General features: G+C 54.4%; 1 protein-coding gene across 3 annotated transcripts in view; it reads left to right on the forward strand.

The window, feature by feature from the left end:
• The first annotated feature begins 21499 nt into the window (after positions 1 to 21499).
• Positions 21500 to 21879, forward strand: part of KCND3 (potassium voltage-gated channel subfamily D member 3) — a 233720-nt gene continuing 233340 nt past the window's right edge. The window contains exon 1 of one of the 3 annotated variants that reach the window (XM_070076670.1): positions 21500 to 21665. The gene's annotated coding sequence lies outside the window, so the exon portion shown is untranslated. The remainder of the gene's footprint in view (positions 21666 to 21879) is intronic. The other 2 variants (XM_070076668.1, XM_070076669.1) reach the window with 2 other exon arrangements.

The following is a 21879-nucleotide window of genomic DNA, read 5'->3' on the forward strand; positions in this document are numbered from 1 at the left end:
CCCACTACTCTCTGTCTCATGCCTGAATTCTTTCTTGCACAAAGACAAGAACCCTGCAATTTCTCCGGTAACATTCCCACGATCTCAAAAGAAAAAAGAATCCACCGTGTATCCGTTAGGGACTCATTCCAAGCAATGGTCTTGGAACCTGTCAGACCCCTTACCCCACTCATGGCAGGCAAATAGGTCTCTGGACCACTACTTCCAAGTTCCAAGGGCAAGAGACGTGGGGGAATCTTCTCAGGGCAGTCAGCTGCCCAGAGGTCCTGTCCTTCCACGCCTTCCAGCCCACTGCGTGCTCCATGAGCTCGGACCAGCATCCCCACTGGCTCCAGAAGGGTGACATGTCTTTGTGAAAATCTTCACAATGTGTGCACACGTCCCAGGAGCTTGGATATGAGTGTTTGGGAATAAATACCTCAGCTACTCATTTTCTGGTTTACGAAAGGCTGGTGATTCCTAGGTCTCCACAAAATGTAGCTGCCATATAGCACAGAGCTGCCTTCTTCCTGCGGTTTATACAAATGCACTCACCCTGCCCAGGCTTCCCGCTGCAAATGTGTGATTAAAGGATTACAAAGGTGATGGAAATAGTAACCACATCTGTTTTCAGGCGGAACCTTCCCCCAAGGGACCCCAAATGGCTGTGCTCTTATTCTTGTCTGCAAAGGAAGGGAACCTAGGAGGCCCTAGCCCAGAGGGGCCAATAGGGTCTCCAATAGGGTGGCAATGTGCTCCAGGCTACCCAGCCCATCAGCTTCCAGCTTTGATGGAAGGCAGCAAGAGGAAGCTATCAAAACAGATTTTGTATCTTGCATACAAGCAGACCAGCAAGACCACTCAGACCACACAGCCTGGAGTTGCAACTTTACCCATTGTAGGGGGTTGAGCAGCTTAGATGCAAGCCTAGCAGTAATAGGAGTGGTTCAGGGCGGCCTTAGAGTAGGGGTCTAGAGCAGGACTGGGTTCCCAGAGAGGAAGGATCTGGAAGAGCAAGGCCAGGCCCGGGCTCTGAGGAGCGAGGGGCTGAGGCAGGCTGTCGTGACCTCAAGGTTCAGCCTGATTGCAGCTTAGCCAAAGGCTGAAGTGGTCCAGCAGGTGGATCAATTGGCAGTGAGTCGCGAAGCCCACCTCGTAGACTCCTTCAGTGGACACAAAGGTCTGGCGCCAGCACTCAGGGGAGGGTGTATTATGCTTCTGGGAGGTTGGTGAGGGGGGTGGGGCTGGCAGCACACAGGCCATTGCAGCGCAGCCTTCTGGGGGACGTGGGGATGCTAGATTGCTCCCCACCAGAATTAAGCCTTCCATATGGAGCCAGAGTTACATAGGGCAAAATCCCAGATCCGGCTCAGACTGTGCCATTGCCTCACCAAGGCATTTAGGCTGAGTAGCCCACCATGGCTCTGCTGCTGCTTCCTGACTCCAGCAGAGACTAGGACCTCCCCACTGCCCTCTCCACAGCGCTGTTGAGGAGCCCATGAGCTCATCTGTGACACCACTGTGGAAACAACGTGCCAGTAAGTTGCTGTTAGTATTGTCCTGTATGTGACGTTAGCAGAATCTTCTCTCAACAGCACAATTTCCAAGGCTGATTTGCTAGTCTGAGAACCGTCTGCTTTCCCTTGGTTCCCTTTATCCCCAGCAAAGGCTTAGAGATCTCAGAAAGAGAAGGGGTCATGGTGTGTGACAACTGGCTGGAGCTGGGAGTCATCTGGTCAACCGTTCTGTTTCAGTAGTAGGCATATCACATACTTCCAAGATGTTACCCATGTAAGGTCACACCACTGGGGAATGGCTGAGCAAGAAGGCACAACACCAGACACATGGAGGGAGCTCCGTATATGGCAGCCTTTATGATGGTTATTCCAATTTTACCATGCTTTCAGCAAGCAATTAACTCTGCCGCTTATTAATAATTTTGATAAAACATTTGGGGAGGGAAGTAGTGAGGGCTGAAGAAGAAGTAATTCATAATGAATGCTACAAAGGACATTTTCAAAAAAGGTTTATTTATTTATGTGAAAGAGTTACAGAGAGAGAGAAGGAGAGACAGAGGGAGAGAAATCATCTATTTACTGGCTCACTCCCCAGATGGCTGCTGGGCCAGGCGGAAGCCAGGAGCCAGGAGCTTCATCTGGATCTCCTATGTAGATGGCAGAGACCTAAACACTGGGCCATCTTCCACTGCTTCTCCCAGGACATTAGCAGGGAGCTGGATCGGAAGTGGAGCAACAGGGTATGCACCAGTGCCCAAATGGGATGTTGGCATCACAGGCAGCAGGTTTACCGGCTATACCACAACGCTGGTCCCACAAAGGGCATTTTTAGATGAGCTAAGGTTGTTTTAAATTCCTCCTCTTCCAGAAAGCCAAAGGTGACTGTGGTCTCGTTGTATCTCCTTGTGTCTTGTCACCATGTTTAATGGAAATTGCTTCTTGAGTTGAGTCCTCTTCCTTCTAGGCTGCAGCTTCCTTGAGAGCAGTGATTGTGCCTGTTTCCGAGTTGAATCCGCTGTGCTCACTGTCGATTCTTCTGCAATAGTATAGTTCAGTCATCTGTACGGTGCTTTCTTTGATGCTCCCGATTTCTTTGGGCCAAGAACCAAAAGACCTCAGTTTTCATCCCAGTTGCTTTACTTACAATTTTTGCAACTTTAGTCAAGTCACTTACCCTCTCTAAGCTCCAGTTTTGTCATCGAGAGAGAGAGAGAGAGCAAGCTATGCATGGAAGGCAATTTTTTGATAACTATCAAATATAAAAGCAGATAAAGTCTTGAATCCAATGATTCCTCTTCTAGATATTTACTTTCAGAGACAATCACACATCCCACAGTTATGCTTACCCATGGGTTATTGTCACAGCTTTATTTGTAAAAATTAACTATTAGAGACAATTTAAATGGGATTGCTAAATAAACTAATATCTATAATACAATACCATTGTGGCTACCAAAAAGAATGAAGTAATTCTATATATACTGATATAGAATAAGTTCCAAAATAAATTACTGAAAAAAAAAGTAAGGTGCATATCAGTCTATAAAGCAGCCTTCCACTTGTGTAGAGAACGGAGAGAATATACGCGTGTGTTTGCCTGTATTTGCATAAAATAGCTCTGGAAGGTTACTCAGGGAAGTGGGGACATTTGGTTGGACCGTGTGAAAATAAGGAATATATTTTCAAAGAATGCTGAAAAAGCGAAGGAGGGAAGGAATGAAGGAAGAGGATTAAGGGTCCCACCCCACCCGCTCATGGGAAGCACGTGGGATGACAGCTGTGCACGAGGGCCTCCGTCAGTGGCAGGGCTCAGCACCAGTCAGGGACTTGCAGCCCTTGGTTCACTGAGGTTCACTCTAAACTCGAAAGGAATAACAGGTTTCCAATCCAGATTCTCTCCTGATCCCCACAGTGGATTCATCGCACAACCATCCAGTGATATTCGGATGTAATATTTCCGTCCTCCACTCCCTGGAGTCTCTGGTGTGGTGTAGAAGGAGTCACGGTTCCCCCAAGACAGCCAAGGACCTGGGGCTGAAGGTGCCTCCTTAGGACAGGCTCAGAGGCGGACTGCCTGTCGTCCAGAGTGAGCTCAACACAAATACAGACTGTAGGGACTGGTACTGCAGGAAGGACCCAGGAAACGCTGTCTGTATTGCCAGTCTCCGTTGTCAACTTTATTTTCTGGCAGGCACTCTTGCTGAGCTTTTATTGCTTTAAGAGCTCAGAGGGAGATCCCACCTGGGGAACATAGCTGTGAGCCCTGGCTGACTGACCGACTGTGTTTCTAGAAGTGACTGTCACAAAGGATGCTGACTCTCCATCCCTTCCCCGTAGATGCCTAAACCATTCCACTAGCATTTGTGTGCAAGCTTTATGTCATCATCAATATGGACATCCTCTCTTGAAATTTTCTTTGGAAGAATGAGCTTAAAAGAGCATCCATTCACTCAATAATTGAGTATTTATTCATGCTACATATTCTGCCAAGTACCCTGACATATAGGCAAATAGGACAATTATGAACTTTAAAAATCTATTTATTTATTTATTAGAGAGACAGAACAGAGAGAGCTCCCATCTGCCGATTCACTCTCTAAATGCCTACAATGGCCAGGACGGGGCCGAAGCTGGGAGCTGGGACTCACTCCAGGTCTCCCATGTGTGGAAGCCAGAAGCCAATCACTTGAGCTATCGCTGCTGCCTCCTGGAGTCTGCCCCAGCAGGAAGCTGGAGTCTGGAGCTGGAGCCAGGGATCACAGTCAGGCACGCCTCTGTGGGAGGTGTGTATCTGGTCTCAACCAGAGGCTTAAAGGCTAGGCTAAATTCTTGTCCTGATAATTGACTTTAGTGATATATATCATAGCAGTAACAACCATAGCTAACAAGTTCTGAGTCTGTATTGTGCGGCAGGCACTCTTCCAAGCTTTTGGCATGCATTGAATGTGATTTTTTTTTTTTTTTGGTCAAAAACCTGAGGCAGATAATGGTATCTTCATTCATCAGATGAGAAAACCAACGCACAGAGAAGTTAAATAACTGGACCAAGTAGGGCGCTGAGCTGGCCCACACATTTTTTATCTAACTGACATTTTTCTAGGAAGTACAGTGCCCGGGAATGGTGGGCCTGGCTGCTGTCTCCCTGTGGTGTGGAGCGGGGAGAGGTGGTCCAGGATGACATCACAGCTGATCCTCAGGCCCTGCCCTGGAGCTGCGGAGCTGCGCTCATGGCTGCATCAGGATTTGAGGAGCCAAGAGGGACTGACAAAGCCAAGAGGAGAGTGCGCACAAAGCAGCCAAGGTCACTGCAGGGCCGGGAAGCAGGCGAGGCCAGCCGAGGAAAAGGCCTGAGCAGGGATCCTTGGGACTGCGAAGAAAGCAGTTTTCACCCAAACCAGCAGGAGTCTCGGGGCCTGGGAACCCCAGGGTGAAAGGGCAACGAGAGAAACCAGTCTGTGGTTGACGGCAGTGTGGAAGTCGAGCAAGCGGGCAAGGCAGGACACGGTGCCCGAGAGGATCGAGCTCCGCGCGGACTCAGCCACGCAGGGAGTGAGACAGGGCTGGCCGCCACATCCTCAGCCCGGCTGCTCAGCCAAGCTCAGCCAAGTGGGAAGGGACTGAGAACACACGGCTTGGGCCTGGCTGGGTGTCCCCAAGCCACGAGTCTTAAGTGCTTTGCAACTTTTGGAGCTGGATTGACTTACAGGCCAAAGACTCAGACAACACCCTGAGCTCAGGCTGGCCAAGGGATGCTTCTCTGGCCTCCTTCCCGCCTCGTAAAATTCGGGGTACGGTACGGCGAGGGGAGATAGTGCTTTCCTAACGTGCTCTCTGGGACGGGGACTCGAGCCCTGGCTAATCTCTTCATTCACGTTCCAAGTTCCCTGCCAGTTCTCCTTGGCTGCAGCAGAAGCTGTGTGCTCACAAGGCACAGCCAGCCTCCGTCCCCGTGGGCTGGAACTTCTAGGAACTGGGCGTTTGGAACAGTGGAAGTGTGGAGAGGCTGGGAGGGGGCCAGAGTGGTGCCACCCGCCCCCCTCACACTCAGGCCCCGGGCTTGTGGCCCGCATTGTGGGGCTGGGAAAGGAGGAAGATGAGATGAGCTTTAGCCTGTTCTAGAAGAAAATGAAGCCTGTTTTTTTTTCCCTCCCTGATTAGCATTTTTATTGCGTCCCCCCTATTTGCTCTGCCTGCTCATAATTAAATACTGCCCATGGTGTCTCGTCTATCTTGGTAATGTTCTCTTGGACACCGATGAATTGGATTTTCTTTATGGACTCGCTCCACTGATAGAAAATAAGGCTCAAGCTCCGTGTGTCCCCTGGCAAGCCGGTCCGCCTAGGAGGGTGGCTAGCACTGAGGTCAGCAGGCTTCGCCCAGCACTGTCAGGGTCTCAGCTGAGGTCTTGGCAGGAGAAGGAAGACAGTAGCAGGTCTCTGTGTCCTCGGAGCCTCTCCAGGATACAGGGTGGCTGCCTGGGAAGACCACGAGGCCCGGAGGTTGGCAATGACCCTGATAGGGTAGGAGAGAGAGCTGAGATTTGCTGGGGCAGGGAGACTCCAGACTTCCAGCCAGGACTTGAGCCCTGAGGCTGGTGCCAGGTCTCAGGCTGCTATCTGCCTAGTGCACCGTCCTCCTGTCCATGTGATCCATAGGCCCAGCCACTGCCCTTCCTGTGTCACCACAGCCCCCGCCAGGCCTCCTTCCACCCCACCTGTGCTCCCTCCCTGTGTTGTCAACGGCATCCGTTCCCTTCCCCACAGCGGCCTCCCCTGTACCTTCTCATCCAGCTGCGCTCTTTCACCAGCGCTCAGCTGTCTCCCCTCATCGTGTCCAACCTGGGCCGTGAGAAGGAGTAAATGAATTTGAATTTGAACCCCCATCAGTGATTCACACAGTAGGATGCAAAAATCAGTAGCATCAACTTGCACCTGGGAATCTGTCACCACAGCAAATCCCTGGGCTCCACCCCAGACCTGGTCAATTTAGCAGCTCTGGAAGAGGGGACGGGGGGGGGGGGGGGTGTCTGCATTTTGATGAGACCCTCCCCCCTCCTGCAGCGATTTAGACGCTCACAGTTAAGAACCACTGCGTCCACCCAGCTCCCCAGACTTTCCCTGGGCGGCATCCTCCCCGAAGCCCATACCCTGTGTGTGCTTGCCTTTTCCTCCCAACCACCCCAGCCGTCTAGGGACCCTGGCTGCCCTGCCTCCTCTCACACCCTCCTCTGTGCCTCTCCCCTGGCTTCAGCTGTCACCACTGCACTGGGGATGCTCTCCAACGAGCAGCTCCCTCCCAACTTCCAGAATTATGCTTTCTTCTGCCCATCAGACACTGAGTACAGCAGACACCCCAAAGAGGACTCCCGCAAGCTTATGACTGGGTTCATGCTGTCCCCCAACCCCTTGCCTAGAGACTTCTCTCTCTCTCTCTGGTTCTTCTGTTTCCTTCGCCTCTTGCTCCCCCTCCAGCACAGGCACTCCCGCAGCAAGCGCCAGGGATCCTGCACTTTGTTGAGTCTTCACCGCTATTCCACAGCCCCGGCTCAGTGCCCCGCCCGCACCTCCTGCCACTGCCCACCCTTCCCACTGCTGCCACGGTTGTTTTGCTAAAACATGGTTCTGCCCATGACAGATTCTCATGGCCTACAGAGCAAATTGCGCTCTCCGTCACCTGGCCTTTGCTGCTTTGCTCCCCGCCACCGCCTCGCTCAGCCGGCACTCTGGCCACTGGCCACGCCATCCACTCCCCCACCCCTGCGCATTTGCTGGGCTCTCATCTTTGCAGAGAAAGGCTTTCTGCCTCGAGAACTCCTTCCTAGCCCTGGTAAAGCAGCTCAAAGCACCTGCCTGGCCTGGCCGGACACCCCTTCCCTCTTCTCCCACCTCTGGCTGCCCTCCCTACAGGACACGCCCCTTTGTCCTGCTCATCCGTTCTCCTTCCTGAATTGCGAGCCTTTCAAAGACTCTGCTGTGCCTCAGTCGTGAGGATGGTCAGGTCTTCCTAGCCCGTAGCATGACTCCTGGCATGTGGTTGAAGCCGTGTGCATTCGTTTGCTTGCTGCATCCAGCTACCACTAAAAGACTGTCACCTGCAGACTCGCAGTCACCCGTGATCTACCGTAACCTTCTTATCCCCTCTGTCTCATGACCCAAGCAGAGCAGGGTGATCGGGCCAGGCTTGGTCCCTCCCGCACACCCTCGCCAGCTCTTCACATTGGCTTCCACCTCCACTGTTGTTGTCAAGCTTTGTCCCGCACCGTGGCAGCGGGGGATTGAACACAATTTGTCCATCAAGTTCCCTGTAGGGGTTGCCCATTCCTCTGCAGCTTAGGCTTGAGAAACCCCTCTTGCTCTCTGCAAGCCCTGGGCTGCATGGATCTCCCTCCAGGTGGGTAAGGAGGAAGGGAATTTCCCACAGTCCCTAAACTCTCTGTCAAGACCTGAGCCTGGCTGCCTTTCTCCGGAAATCTCAGAATGGAAATGTGTGGTCAGGGGACCTTGTCCTGCGGCTCTAAAGCTTGAGCTGCTCCCGAGAGACCTCCACCTCCAGAGGCAAGCAACAGTGCCAAGAAGAGTCAGCTCTCAAGAAGTGTTTGTTGAATGAGTAACAAAATGCTGAGGAATGGTGGGTGTCCTCGGCAGGCCCTTCCATGATGGCCAGTCCCTGCCGTGCCAGCCTTGTTCCAGAGTCTCTGTGCAGAAGGGAATTGAGGCAGCTCAGAGGAAGGAGGAAAGGACATTTCTCCGTGAATCGCTCTTCTGTGTGCCTCTGGGGAGGACTCTGAATCAGGAAAAGGCAGCAGGCTTCCCAGGACACCATCCCTCCTCCTTCTTGTCCTCGGTCCTAGGCCTGTGCCCTGCCAGGCTGCAGGCAGAAAGAGGTAGACAGACCAGCTTAGACACAACCTTAAGTGATTCAATTACCATAGCAACCAAAACCACCAAATGGAGATGAGGCCCCTGCAGCAGCTATCCAGGCATCCAAGAGAGGCAGCCAGCCAGGGGCCAGCACCTCCCAGTCCACCTGTGCTGTCCGGGACCCGCAGAGCTCAAACCAAGCAAGGAGCCGGCACCCATCCCGAGAGAGCCTGGCAAGGGTGTGAGGTTAGAACAACAAGCAGCTATGGGCCTCTTGTTCTCCAGAGTGTCCCTCTGTGAGTGGTCAGGAGACCGGCCTGACTCCTCCCCCTCCCCCTCCTCCCCCTCCCGCAGTGTAATATTTAAGAGTGGGGGCTCTGGCTTCAGAATGTTTGGTTTCAAATCCCAATTTGTTGAAATCTCTTGCTTCCAGTTTTTCATCTGATAAATGGGGATGATCATCCGTGCTTTGTAGAGTGATGTGAGGATAACAAAGGAGAACACACAGGAAGCTGCAGCTCAGCGTGAGACACACAGCAAATGCCAGGGAAGGACTCGTGTCGCTCTTGCTGCCGTTGCTGTTCATTTCATCATGATGTTGCCAACACCACACACTGGCTCCCCCCGGCCCTTGTCTGCTGCTGTGCTGTGCTCACGACCAGCCTCTGTCAGGGAAGGTTCCTGAGGGGCTGACACAGTGGTTCAGAGTGGTCAGCCCCCTCCACTTCCGGAAGCCAGTCAGAAACCCAGAGATCTGCCCGGGTCACCCGCCAAACAGCCAAAGGCCTTGCTGTCTGGATGGCTTCCTCTGGGTCCTCCAGCCGGGCTCATCCTGGGATTCTTGGCAAGGACAGGACCCCAGGTGGCCCACGGTTTCCGTCAGCTCCTCGTTCTCCTCTGGGAGTGTTAAACAAATCTGTGATCACGCGTGCACGAAAGAGCGGAAGGTGGAACCCTCCCCTGTGAATGTGGAGATAGGAATCAAGACAGATTTAGAGAACTCACATAGAGGTGAGCATGGGAGTAGGCGTGGCCATCACGGGCCTCGCCTCCAGGGTGGGCAGGCTTTATTTCCCAAGTGGTGCGTGAGCCTCCGGAGAGCAAAGATGCCCCTCGTCAATCAAGCCAAGCCCCCTCTTGGGGGAGTGCTCATTCATTCCTATAGCAACACAGCGATGGCCTTCTGGGCTAGCGGCTTAGGGTATGCCAGTGCAAACAACAACTTCAGGAGTTCAGCTTGGCAGTAAAGAGAGAAACACAATACAATGTGCCACACGAAGGGGAGGACACTGGGAGCGGGACCGCTAAGCCCATAACGGGAAGCAGGACTGGACATCAGAAGGGTCAGGTGTCCGGACTGGCTTGGAAAGAAGACAACGTTGCCTGGTGGAGAACTCAGAGGAAGGACTGCAGGCCAGGGGAACAGCAGGTGCCAAGAGGAAGTGTGAAAGGCCTGGTGTGTCCATCTGGGAGAAGGTGAGAAGTTTAGGGCCAATAAAGCACGCAGACACGCGCGTGTGCATGTGCACACACGTCCGTGCCTGCTGGGGGATGATAAGGGGGTGGGAAGAAGAACGGCAGGGGATGAGACCCGAGAGTTAATCTCTCCTCTTATCTCTCAAACGATCAGCAGTTCTATAAGCCTCTAGATACCGTGGCCTGCTATGCTGGGATTTGTTCAGCTTTATTTTGAAAATTCATTTCCCTATAGCCAAAGGAGTTGCTGAGCTGTTTCGGGTTAACCCCAGACTCTTTCTGTAGGCTGGCCTTGCTCTCAGGTCTTGAATGTCTCCAGCTGCCAGCTTCCTCCATCCCGGCAAGAATAGCTCTGGCTAGAAAGGACCAGGGAGAGAGAGAGAAAGGGGGAGTGGCCTCAGAGCCCCTTCTTCCTGCACTGACACCCCCAGCCAGCCCTGCCTTGTGTCCCAGACTGGCATTGTGACCTGCCCCATCAGCACAGCCCAACCTGGCCCCTCCCGTGCTGCTCCATGGCCAGCCAAGCAGAGTCCTGAGCATCTTGGCCTCCGATTTATTTCTCTCATGCCCCTCTTGTCCCTGCCCAGTGCCGCTGCCTCGCGGAGGCCTCCTTGTCTCTTCCCTGGAATACCGCACTAGCCTGCTAATTGGTCCCCCTGCTTCCCATCTGCTCCTCTCGAATCCATCCTCCACACTGCTGGGCCAGAGCAGCTTTTCAGACGTAGGGCTGGCTGCACCATGCGTCTGCCTGAAGCCCCTGTGACCTGCAGCTTAGAGCCCAGCTCCTGAGCTTGCCACTGGGGCCTCTGGGGGCAGGCTTCCCACGGCGAGCACACGCTGAGCTGTTCAGTGCCCTGGTGCTTTTGCTCTGTCTGCTGCTCACGCCATCTCCACACTCATTTCCCCGATCCTGCATTCTTTCCAGATACAGCTCAGCGGTGGGCACCTCCAGGGCACCTTCCCTGACTGCTCAGGATGAACCAGGCGCCTTCTCCCCACGCTGCCCCAGGACATACACACGCCCCATGCTCCGACGGGCAGACGGGGCCTGTGTCTGTCTTGCCTCCTACCCCATGCCCAGCACAGCAATTAGTGTGAAATGAATGAAGCGACTGCTTCATAAATGTGTGCTGAACTAGTGTGAGTGGAAAAAGACACAGGGAATGACAGCTCTCCTGTTAACAAGCAGGCGGGGCAAGGGACACAGACAGGAGGAGGTGCAGCCACTTGGCCAGGCTCAACAGCACCTGGAGCTGGGGCTGAAAGTCAAGTCAGCAACATTTGAAGAGGCAGGAATGGGAAGCCAAAGGACTCTCCCGGGGAGGGAGGGTAGTGGGGTGAGGGGCGGGGATGGGGGGAGCTGTACAGCCAGCCTATAACTCACTCCCTTCCTTGTCCTCACCACCATCCCACCCATGCAGGCAGACAGCCCTGCTGGAACTCACCAAGGAGGTAAGGAGGCTGCTTTGTGTTTCCTTTTTTGTCCACTTCAGAATCAGGAGCAAAGAGGCAGCCTGCTAACACTGAACGTGTATTTGCAAAATTCCTTACTTAAGACGTTGCCAGTCTGGGGACTCCAATCTGGGCGGGAGGAGCACACCTCCATAGAGGTATCAGAGAGGGTATTCACTCTCTCATCAACAAAAGACAAAGAATTCTCTAACTTCTTGAAGCATGTGGGGTTTTTTTGTTGTGTGTGTGGTACTTTTTTTTTTTTTTTTTTCACACTGAAGCTGGCTGTCTCCAATCTTTACGACTCCGGGCATGATTTAACACATACACTTAAAAAATGGAAGAACAACTTCTTAAATTTGCAGTAAATGTATTGTTCAATAGATTTGATTTACTACTTATGAGCCATGGAAGAGCCGCCATGGCGATTTATCGTGATGTTGTCTCCGGCGTTGGAGTCACTGCCTCTATCTGCTCTGATGCCCATAAAAATCATCCAACGGGGAGGGCCGCAGCGCATCTTGGCACTAGCCTGGACTGTAGGGCTACACCTTGTCCTGTCCATCAGAAGGTGGGTGGAAGGGAAGGGGCGTGGCCCAGGAACTCGGTGGCACTTGTTTCTAAGTTGCTGGGTTGGGTCCAGGAGCAGAGGTTTTGGGGCATCCCAGTTTGTGAGAGCCTTGCAGGGCTCCACTTGCCTCCCTGGTGGCCATGCGGAGAAATTAAGTAGGTGGAAAAACGTGAGTGTGTGCAGGGGAGAGAGGGACCAACAGGCATGAAGTGGAGGAATTCAGGAGGGTCAGGTTCTTGAGACAAACCCCCAAAAAGATAGTCTCTGCTTTTGCTTCCTGCACTGAAGCCATCTGCTGTTCCCTGGGAAGCGTGGCAAAGTCTCTAGCGGGTAAGGGAGTGGGGGTGGGGAAGACGTGTTTCCAAGCTGAGCCCTACATGTAGGTGTTAGCTAAACAGAGTGGGCAAGAGGATAGAGTTCCTGTGAAGGAACAGCCTGAGCCAACTCTCGGGGGTAAAAGGAAACCCAGAGATGCGAGAGCTGCAGCTCTTTCAATATGGCAGGAACATCAAGTGCAAGGCCCAGGAGCAGAAAGTGGCAAAGCAGAAGCCAGCAAGTATCCACACGAGACAAGACATGTGGAGGTGTGTTTACTCAACACCCAGGCCTACCGGGACTTGCAGGGTTTCAACCAGGAGGTGATAGGGTTGGGCTCGTGTTTTGAAAAATGGCTCTGCCTGCTGCATGGAGAATGGATCGGAGTGGTCACAGACTTCATTACATTTTCTTTTCTGGAGAAATGTTTCTCTGCCTACTTCCAAGCCCAGGCCAGGGAGCACAGCCCTGGGTCCTTTGCCGCGTCTTGGTGTCTGACGCTCAGCACCTGCACAGGTGCTAAGGTAGGGAGGAGAGGCTGGCTCTGCCCTCAGGAGGCACAGTCATTGTGATTGAGGAAGTCATAGCCAAAGCATGTTACCAGTGAGTGCAGGAAAGCCACAAGATTATAGCCAGAGGACTATCTAGGGATGGCAGGAGCAAAGACCTAGGGTTTGGGTCAAAGGAGAGGCCTTTACGCCTGTGGCAACCTGCGTGCTGGCTAGACCATGCCCCGTCTCCTCGCAAGCAGCATCCAGCTTTTCTGTGGGGATCTGTGAACACCGGGCTAAGACCTGGAGTCCAGTAGAGCTTTCTGATGGTGGCAGTGTTCTCCATCTGCATCGTCCAAGGTGGTGGCTGAGAGCTACGTGTGGCTACTGAGCACTTGAAATGTGACCACTGCAATTAAGACATTGAAGTTTAAAAATTAATTCAAAGTAATTTAGCATTTAAACAGCCCTGCGTGGCTAGTGGCTATCATATTAGCACAAGTATAACCTGTGAGGTCCTTGGAGACAGTTCTAGTGAATGCTGAGTATGTAGGAGATTCTACACACAACTCTTCTTTATTGTGCCTGGAGGCTGTGTGGTGCTAGAGAAGATTTTGAACGTTGTCACAGTCAAGCTCAAGGTTTAAATCCTTGGTATTGGGCAGGGTAGGTTTATACTTTAATATGTCACCCAAATTTCAACAGCTTAACATTAAAAAGTTTAGTTTTTGCTCATTGCACAGTTGCACGAAAGTTCAGAAGGATCTCTGCTCCACAAAGTCATCCAGGGATCCAGGCCTTGGTCCCAAGGAGCCTGAGAAATGTGATCGAGGTGTGTCCATGGAAACGAGGCCCTGAGTGTGATTAGCGTCCAATCTCTCATCACAGGTACCTACTAGCTGTGGGACCCAAGGTCTTGGTTTTCTTATCTGTAAAATGGGAATAAAATAAGACTTGGTGAACGCTAAATGCAGTAGCGCATTTGAAGAGTGAGCAGTCCCGTTGAGATTCATGACTACAAGTCTTGCCTCTCAGTGGGGGCCACATCACAGCTGTGGGACAGCAGCCCGGTTGCCACCTAAGCACTCGCACACCAGGCACCCCTGCTGGGCCTTAGCTGCATGCCCCCCTCTTCCCGAGGATCAGGACAGACTGGGTAGAATTCAGTGAGCCCTTGAGCTTGCCTAACCCAGGGACTGCTCAGGAACACAGATGCACGGACTAGATAAGCATTTTCAGCCTCCCAGGAGCAGTGGAGAAGGACTTCTCCCCTGCAGAGATGGCTTTTGTTGGCTACCATAGGGCGCAATTACTGACATAATACAGGTGAAATTACGGGCTGGGTGGAATTTGCCTCAAAGTTATGGGCAGGGTGAGTAGGGTATAGAAGAACCACGATTGGCCATGAATTGGTAACGATGAAAGCTACGTGAGAGTTCATGGGGGTATATTATATAATTCTCTCATCTTCTGTCTATGTTTGAAATTTTCCACAATAAAGGCTTTTCTAAGAGCCACGAGGACTCATCTCTAACGAGGATTTTGTGGAGAGGTCCAGAAACCTCTTGTGACCTTGCAGCAGGAGGACGGCAGCCAGATCGGCTTTGTTTACTTGTTGACTCACCAGAACACTAAATGGTTTTTGCAGTTGGGTCTCCCACAAACCTGGTGAGGCAAAACAAAACAAAACAAAACAAAACCAACCACCCAACCTGAGCCTCGAGCTCTGAATTTAAAAATACACTTGAGTACCATAGATGTGCAGTGCAGGCAGGGGCCTTGGCGCTTGGGAGCTGCATCTGTGTCTCAAGCGGAGGTTGGCATATAACATGGGTGCACAAATCCCCCCCTCATTATAATCCTTTTGCAAAAGCCGGTGGCTTGATTTTTCCAGCTGCAGAATTCAGAAGCAGCTCGCCATTTTGCTTATAATCACATCGGTGGGGAGAGCCTCTGGGGACCCTTAATCCTTAAGTAATGGGGATCCTTTCTCCATTACTCTGATGGACGCCTCAAATCCTAGCCACCCTGTCATTTAAAAGGTGAATGCTGTGTCTCTGCTCGAGGTAGTCACTTACACATGAGTCTAAATGATCTGCTGGCTTCTTGCTGATGAGGAGGAAATGGGGAGAAGTGGGCTCCTGAAGCTCAAGGCTGCAGAAACGGGGTGCCACAGGAGAGGTGAGAAGCCAATGGAAAAAGAGTCTCAAGGCAGAGTTCTCTGACTTCACACATTCCCAATGTGAACATCTCATGGCAAGAACTCAGCTGGCCTGTCTAAACTTCTTCACAAACCAGCGCTGCTTAAAGTTTAAGATTTGAAAGAGTGAGTTTGGGACACATGTAGACTCAGCTACAATATTCTCACTGCCAACAGTTTTTATTATTGTATGTGCAACCTGTCATATGCCGTATCTAACGGCATCCTCCTGAATCCTATGAGTTGATGCCATTTTTATAACCCAATTTCTAGGAGAGGGAACTGAGCATTAGAGAAAGTAAGGCAGCTTCCCCGACATCACAGAACTGGTAAATGACAGAGCCAAGATTTGAAGTCAGGTCTATTCAGAACCCATGTTCTTGTCCCTGAGCCTCCACAGTCCCCAGATTTGCTCTTGTGATTTCTGCACAATTTTAGGCTTCAAGCCCTCCTGCCCCCAAGCCTTTGGCGTTGCCGGCTCCTGCCAGGATTTTGGCTCAGGGCAGTGTGGCTGGCTCCCATGCCAGTTTGGGTGATGAGCACAGTCACAGTACCAGCAACCAGGGACGTTTCCAGCTGACTGTGTCCTGGCTGTTCCCAAGGAGGTGATATTCTGGAGACGTGATTGACATCCCGCCAGGAAGGAGAGAAAAAGAGTTCCCTGAAAACCAGTCTGGTTCAAGAGAAGAGCACTGGCCAGGTCCCTGCAGGCAGCATCGACTGAAGCTCACTTTGTAGATCCGAAAAGCCTCTCCTCCCCTCCCACTGGGGCAAGGGGCTCCGGGGCTCTTTTCATCTGGGCTCAGGCAAAAATCAAACACCTCTGTCCTTTCCCTCCGTCCTCACGCTAGCGCTCAAGATCAATCAGATAGCACCCGCAGACTGACCAGCTGGCGGATCTACCACCTATTCTCAGTCACACACGACCTAGGAGTCGTGTGCACGAAGGTTAAAATAAATTCATAATGCAAACGGACTGAACATCTGCACTGTGCCCAGCACTGAGCCAGGATGCAGAAAGGACTCAGATGGGGTCCTCGTCTTAAACAGGGGCCAGCGAGGGATTCCCCCCATGCACACAGCCAAGGGAGCCCTGTGGAAGACAAAGGTAGGGGGCGGTTAGCTCTTCTCGGGGTGCGGGGAAGACTTGACTAGTGCTTCGTAAGGGACCCTGGTGCCGGCTGTTTAAGGTCTGGCGCTGAGTGGAAGTCCACGAGGAAGACAGAGGGAAGCAGGAAGTCGTGGAGAGCATTTCTGGAAGGAGGTTCAGCAGGTACAAAGGCATGAAGAGGGGCGAGGGTGAGGTCTTGCCAGGTAACAGAAAATGTCCGTGTGCCAGGAAGAAAGGCGTGGGTGAGGAGGTGGAAGGGAAGTGAGGGAGGCATGACCAGAACGGGGTGCTTCAGAGGAAGCAGTCACTTTCAGAAGATGGACGGCAGGAGGGTGGTGAGCTGAAGCGTGGAGACGCCTGGGTACCAGGGCAGATGCCGTGGGTGGTGAGGCGTCAAGGAGCAAACAGGAAGACCTGACACCATGAACTCTCCAGGGAAAAGGGCAGAAGGAGAAGCACGGAGGCCAGCAACATGACCCTGGGAAACACTGGCACGCAGGCCAAAGGAGCCACAGAAGGGGAGAACAGTCACTGTGCATGAGGCTTTGAGGGGCACTTCAAATAGTTTCTTGGAAAGTGGAACTCCAAGACAGGTTTATTTGGGTGCAAAAAAATTTTGAAATCTATGCATAGGAAGATCTTCCAAAAGTTCATGGAAAATGCATATTATGAAAAAAAAAACTATTCAGAATTTTTTTTTTTTTTTTTTTTTTTTTTTTTTTGCACCAAAACAAGTATCTTTGAGTTCCATCTTCCATGGACTTTTTCTTCCTTCCGGTCCCTCTTCTTCCTTCCCTGGCTTTTCCCACCCCCCCAGGGCATGCCTAGCCCAGAATCTGCCTAGGCTCAACTGTCAGGGCCACCAGCCTTGGATGGCACATCCTGGTCTGCCCAAGCTGGGCAACGTGAACAACACCCAGCAAACTTGCCCTTGACCTTCCAGGACTGAGGCAATGGTCCTCAGCACCAATGACACCACGGCCTACTTCACCTTGGAAAACTAGGGAGCGCTGAGTCACCACCAAGCTTTGGAATTCCTCAGGCAGACTTTGCCCAGAAGAAAACCCAGAGGGTGCAACCCCAACCTGGACACACTAAGCCCCCCACTCCACACCCAGCCCTTCGAAGACCAACACAGCCAGGTCCATAGTGAACCTCAGGGGCAGCCCCTCCACTCTGCTCTGGAAACTGGGAAGAACCAGCATCCTGGGATGGGCTGCGAGCTCAGAGGGAGAACTCAAATCCAGCTGTGCAGCCTCTGGAGCCTCCTTCTCCACCAGTACCCTCTGTTTTCTCATCTGTAAGATGGGCGTATCTACAGTGCAAGCTTATGGAAGGTCTAGCAGGGAGCCCAGCCAAGGACGGCTCCTTCAGTAAGGCTGAGGTAGTTGAAGGATTACCGTGCTGCTCTGGACCCCCTGGGCAGCCTTCCTGGTTTCAGTCCTTCAGGCTCCTCCTCCTATTGGTGGTCTCCTGGGTTCCCGTCCTCTTTGTCCTCTTTTCCATCATGGTCACAGAGTAAGGTGCAATGAACTCTGCTGAGTAAATGCGCATGTGCCCAGCTGCAGGAATAAGGGCTGGGGCAGCAATGGCAGGATCAAAGGGAGAGGATCCTGAACCCTGGAGGAGACTCGGGGCCGCCCTTCCTGAGTGCCTCACTGTGACTCCACGTTCAGAGAGCCTTGCCTTGTGTGGTTAGGAAATCCGGGTGGTTGGGACCATATGGACAGTGAGGGTCCGGTGGGGAGGGGGGGACTTACTCTTCCAGCATAAAACTGGCCCCAGGGACATTTCCCATGGGCTGCAGACATGGCCCAGCGCCCTCCTCTGTGCCTTCACCAGAAATCTCCTTCTTCTGGGGCTTATGGAATCAGCTACCTCCTCCAGGGGAACTTGACTCATTGTGAGCTATGCCTGGCACTTTTGCTGCTACTTGAACGAATGTGTGCATGTGCATGTGTGTGTGCAACCCACAAGTTCTACCTCCCTCCCCAGGCATCTCTCTTTGCACCTCCTGCCTGTACCATTCCTACCTTGAATGGTCACCACCAATAATTACATGAAACTCCCCAGGGTCTAAGCACTCTTGTAAGTGCTAGATCTATGACAGCTCATTTAATGTTCATAACAACCCAGATGGTGGATAGTGCTAGTGATTGCCCTTTAAGAGATGGGGAAATCATGGCCCAGAGATGTTAAGCAACTTCCCCAAGATCACACAGCTTGTTAACAGCAGAGGCAGTTTCTGACCTAGGCAGTCTGACCTCAAAATCTGTGCTGTTTACCCCCAAGGTACCCAGCATCCTGAAACAGAAGGCCTGTCACCCTCAGAGTGCAGCCCCGCCTCCCAAACTCCCAGCCCAGCATGGGACATTTCACCAAAATAGGATAGCCACACATAGTGAGGGTGGGAGCCATCCATAAGGACACGGCGAGGTGCAGCTTCCTGGAGCAAGCCTGAATGGAGCCACCGTAGGAAATAGCCGTGCAGTCACGGCAGCTGGCATTTCAGCAAAGAGGCAGCCGGCTTGGAGCGAGGCTGCCTCTTCCCCTCACAGTCAGCACGGGGACAAGCTCTGCAAATAGTGGCCAGAGCCACGGGACTGGAGAAGAATCCTCATGTGCACAGCTTGGAGCGGACACACGCGCACACACACACACACACAGAGAACAGTCATCCATAGGAGCACTGTCTTTAAATAGAAAAGATAGCCTGAAATACACTCGGAGCGCGCGGGCGCTCACGCACACAGGCACACAAGGCCAGGGCCAGCGGAGCCACCGAGCGAAGGCTTCAGCTGTGCTGGTGGCAAGGGGAGGAAATCCAGTGCCCTGGCAGCTCCTGACTTTCAGTTCCTATTTAAAATGTCTGAATTGGGAGCATCGACAAGCTCCCAAATTAGCTTTTTAAATAGAAGCTGAGAGTTAAAGGAAAAGCGGCCGTGTCATGGGGGAAAAGCAAGCAAAATCCCGGCCAGGGCTGGGCCACAGACAGAGGTGGGGGAAGGTGGTGCGGACAGGCGGTGCTGGAAAGATGGGATGGGCAGCGGATGGGGAACGGGGTGGGGGGCAACTCCTGGGCAGAGGCTCCTCCAGCTGCCCCAGGAAGGGCCTTCCCTCTCCCCATCATTGACTGCTATTTGCTGGGTCACCTGGCAGAAGGGGAGGACTGAGAAACCAAAGCTGTGATGGTATAGACCAGAAGCCAGGGGTTTCATATTTTCCTTTGGATCTTCCAGACCCAAAGGAGGGAGCCATCTAGGGACTTCAATGAAACTACGGGACAAGATCCTGGGGGGATGGGGCAGGGAGAAATGGGGGGGGGGGTGAGGTCTGAATGGGTGTCCTGGCTTCAAACAGGGCATCTGCGGCCCAAGAGGCCACAGTGGTCCTATTAGTTGACCCCTCCAGGGGAGAGAAGATGGCTCCAGTGAGACAGACCCAGCCCTTGAGCTACCTGCCAAGACTCAGAGCAATGGTGGGAATGTATAGTTAAAACCCCGGCAGAAATAAAACGTTTTAAAACTCTCAAGTTTGATGTGGAGTAGAGGGCACAAGAATAGGGCCCTCCTGCCACCTGCCCACCCAGAGTCCCAGGTGCCTTCTCCCAGGGGTCGGGTCTGCTGAGACTAGCAACTGTGTGAAAATCAGCCCTTGCCCAGAGGGGAAGGAGGAGGACGGTGGGAGAAGCGCCAGGGCCTTCCCTGAATTCTTCCCCTGTCTGCCAGGGAGTGGCAGTGTTGTTAATCATTATTACTGTATGCAAATCAGTATGCAAATCCCACACAGCTCTGGGACTCCTGGCAAATGCTAATGGGGCCCACGCCCACCTCCTGAAAGGCCAATTGTGCACCTTTCAGACTGATGGGCTCAAGGGGACTCTGGGGAGAACAAGAGAGCAGATGGATGAGGGGCTCCAAGCTGCCAGGGGTCCTCAAGGGCTCAGATCACCAGGCTTGCGCAGGAAACGGGGCTAGGAGTTCTCGCATGCCAGAAGTGCCTCTGGATCCCTAGAAGCTAGAAGCACCCTTGCCAGTTCATCCGGGCCGGCACCGCACTCTTGGGCTTGCCCAGCTCTCTGCCTCCACAGCACACACCTCTCCACAACCAGAGCCGGGATCGCTCAAGCCAAGCGTCCGGTTCCTGCTGAGGCACGCTGCTGCCTTGCCTCCAGAGCGCCGGGCTGAGACATTGGAAAAGCCGGAGCCAGAGTCTGGACCGGGACTGCGCCCTCCACGCGCCGCCGAGCTGAGGGTGGGAGTCTTGGCCGGAGAGCCGCACCTGTGGGCACAGGTCCACCTCCCTCTCCCTATCCCGGGTCGAAGCACCAGGCACTAGGGATTTCTGAACATCAGGGAGGGTCCGAGGGGCAGGACCTACTCCAGGGAGAAAGGGGTCGGTTCCGGTGTGACGGCTTACGCTCCCAGGTCCAGACTCTTGGTTCTGGGCACTGGGTACACGTGGCGGGATAGGAGGGCGAGTCCCGACATCCCGGTGGTGCCCTGGGAGGGGAGCGCGGCTCTTACGTGGGGTAAAAGGTTGTGTGTCCCCTCCTTGGACCTCCGCAGCCTTGGCACTGGCAGTTGAGAGCCCAGGGTAAGCCGGGAACCTTGCGCGGTGGCAAGGTCCACCGAGCCAGGTGGCCCGTCTTGGCCTCCAGCAGGTGCTGCTGCCGCGTGGACAGCGGATGCGAAAGACACCCAGCTAGATGCACACACAACCTATGAGCACACTCGCCAGCGCTCCCTGCCACCACTCCCCGGGTCCCCAGCCACACACGCCCCCGAACTCACGCGCACGCCGCACTCCCCGCTGCTCGCCCAGCCCCCAGCCGAGCTCACCTTGCCACGCTCACCCCCGTGCCCACCCTCTCCGGCACACGCGCTCACACCCGCGTCGGCACACTCCGCCACCTCCAGGCACACCCTAGGATTCCTCCACTCGCCGGGGAGACGCGCCGGGCTCGGCCTCGTCTCCCCGCCCCCCCCCCCGGCCCCCGCTCACGCGCGTGCCCCTCTACACACACACACACACACACACACACACACACACACACACCCGCGCCCAGTCACTCCCCCTCGCACGCCCTCGCCCCAGGCACCCTCCCGCGGCCAGGCTCCGGGTCCTCCTCCTCGCTTCCTCCGCGGCCAGGCGGCTCGGCGCTCTCCGGCGGGGCCTGGGGCCGCTCGGCCGGCGGGGATCGGAGGGAGCCGAGGGCGCAGCCTCGCCGCCTCCGCCGGACTCCGCTCTCCGCCCCGCCCGCGCCGCGCCCCCACCGCCTCCTCTGGAGAGGGGCCTGGGGAAAAGCAGCCCTCGGCCGGCCGGGCTCCGCTCCGCGCGGCGCCGGTGGTGGCGGCGGCTGCAGGGAGCGAGCGAGGGAGCCCGCGAGCCCGCGAGCCCGCGAGCGGAGTGGCGAAGCGGGGAGGGGACGCGCTGCCAAGCGGGGCTGGAGCGGCGGCGGCGGCGGCGGCGGCGGCGCGGGAGGGAGGGCCCCACGGACGGACGGACGCACGAACCGATCGAGCGAGGGAGGGCGCGAGCAAGACTTCGCCGGCGAGGAGGAGCTCTGCGAGCGGCGGCTGCTGGGCGCTTCCCCGCGCGCCTGGGCGCTCGGCGCCTCCGCGGCCCCCAGCTCGCGGCCGCAGCTCCCTCGCGCGCGCGGGGCGCGGGGCCTGGGGCTGGCTTCGCCGAAGGTAAGAAGGACGCGACCGAGCTCTCTGGAGCCAGCAAGTGCGAGGAGCGCGTCTCCCACGCCTGTTGCTCCAGCTGCCCACGCGGCACCCTCCCACTCCCGCGCCCGGGTGGGTGGGCGCTGGGTCGCCGGAAGGATTGGGGGTGGGGCCGGGGCCGTGGGGCGCAGGCAGCCGGCCCGGGGGTGTCGGTTCGCTCCGGCTGAGAAGCCACCTC

Source organism: Oryctolagus cuniculus, chromosome 7 (genome assembly GCF_964237555.1).
Source record: "Oryctolagus cuniculus chromosome 7, mOryCun1.1, whole genome shotgun sequence".
Taxonomy (NCBI): Eukaryota; Metazoa; Chordata; class Mammalia; order Lagomorpha; family Leporidae; genus Oryctolagus; species Oryctolagus cuniculus.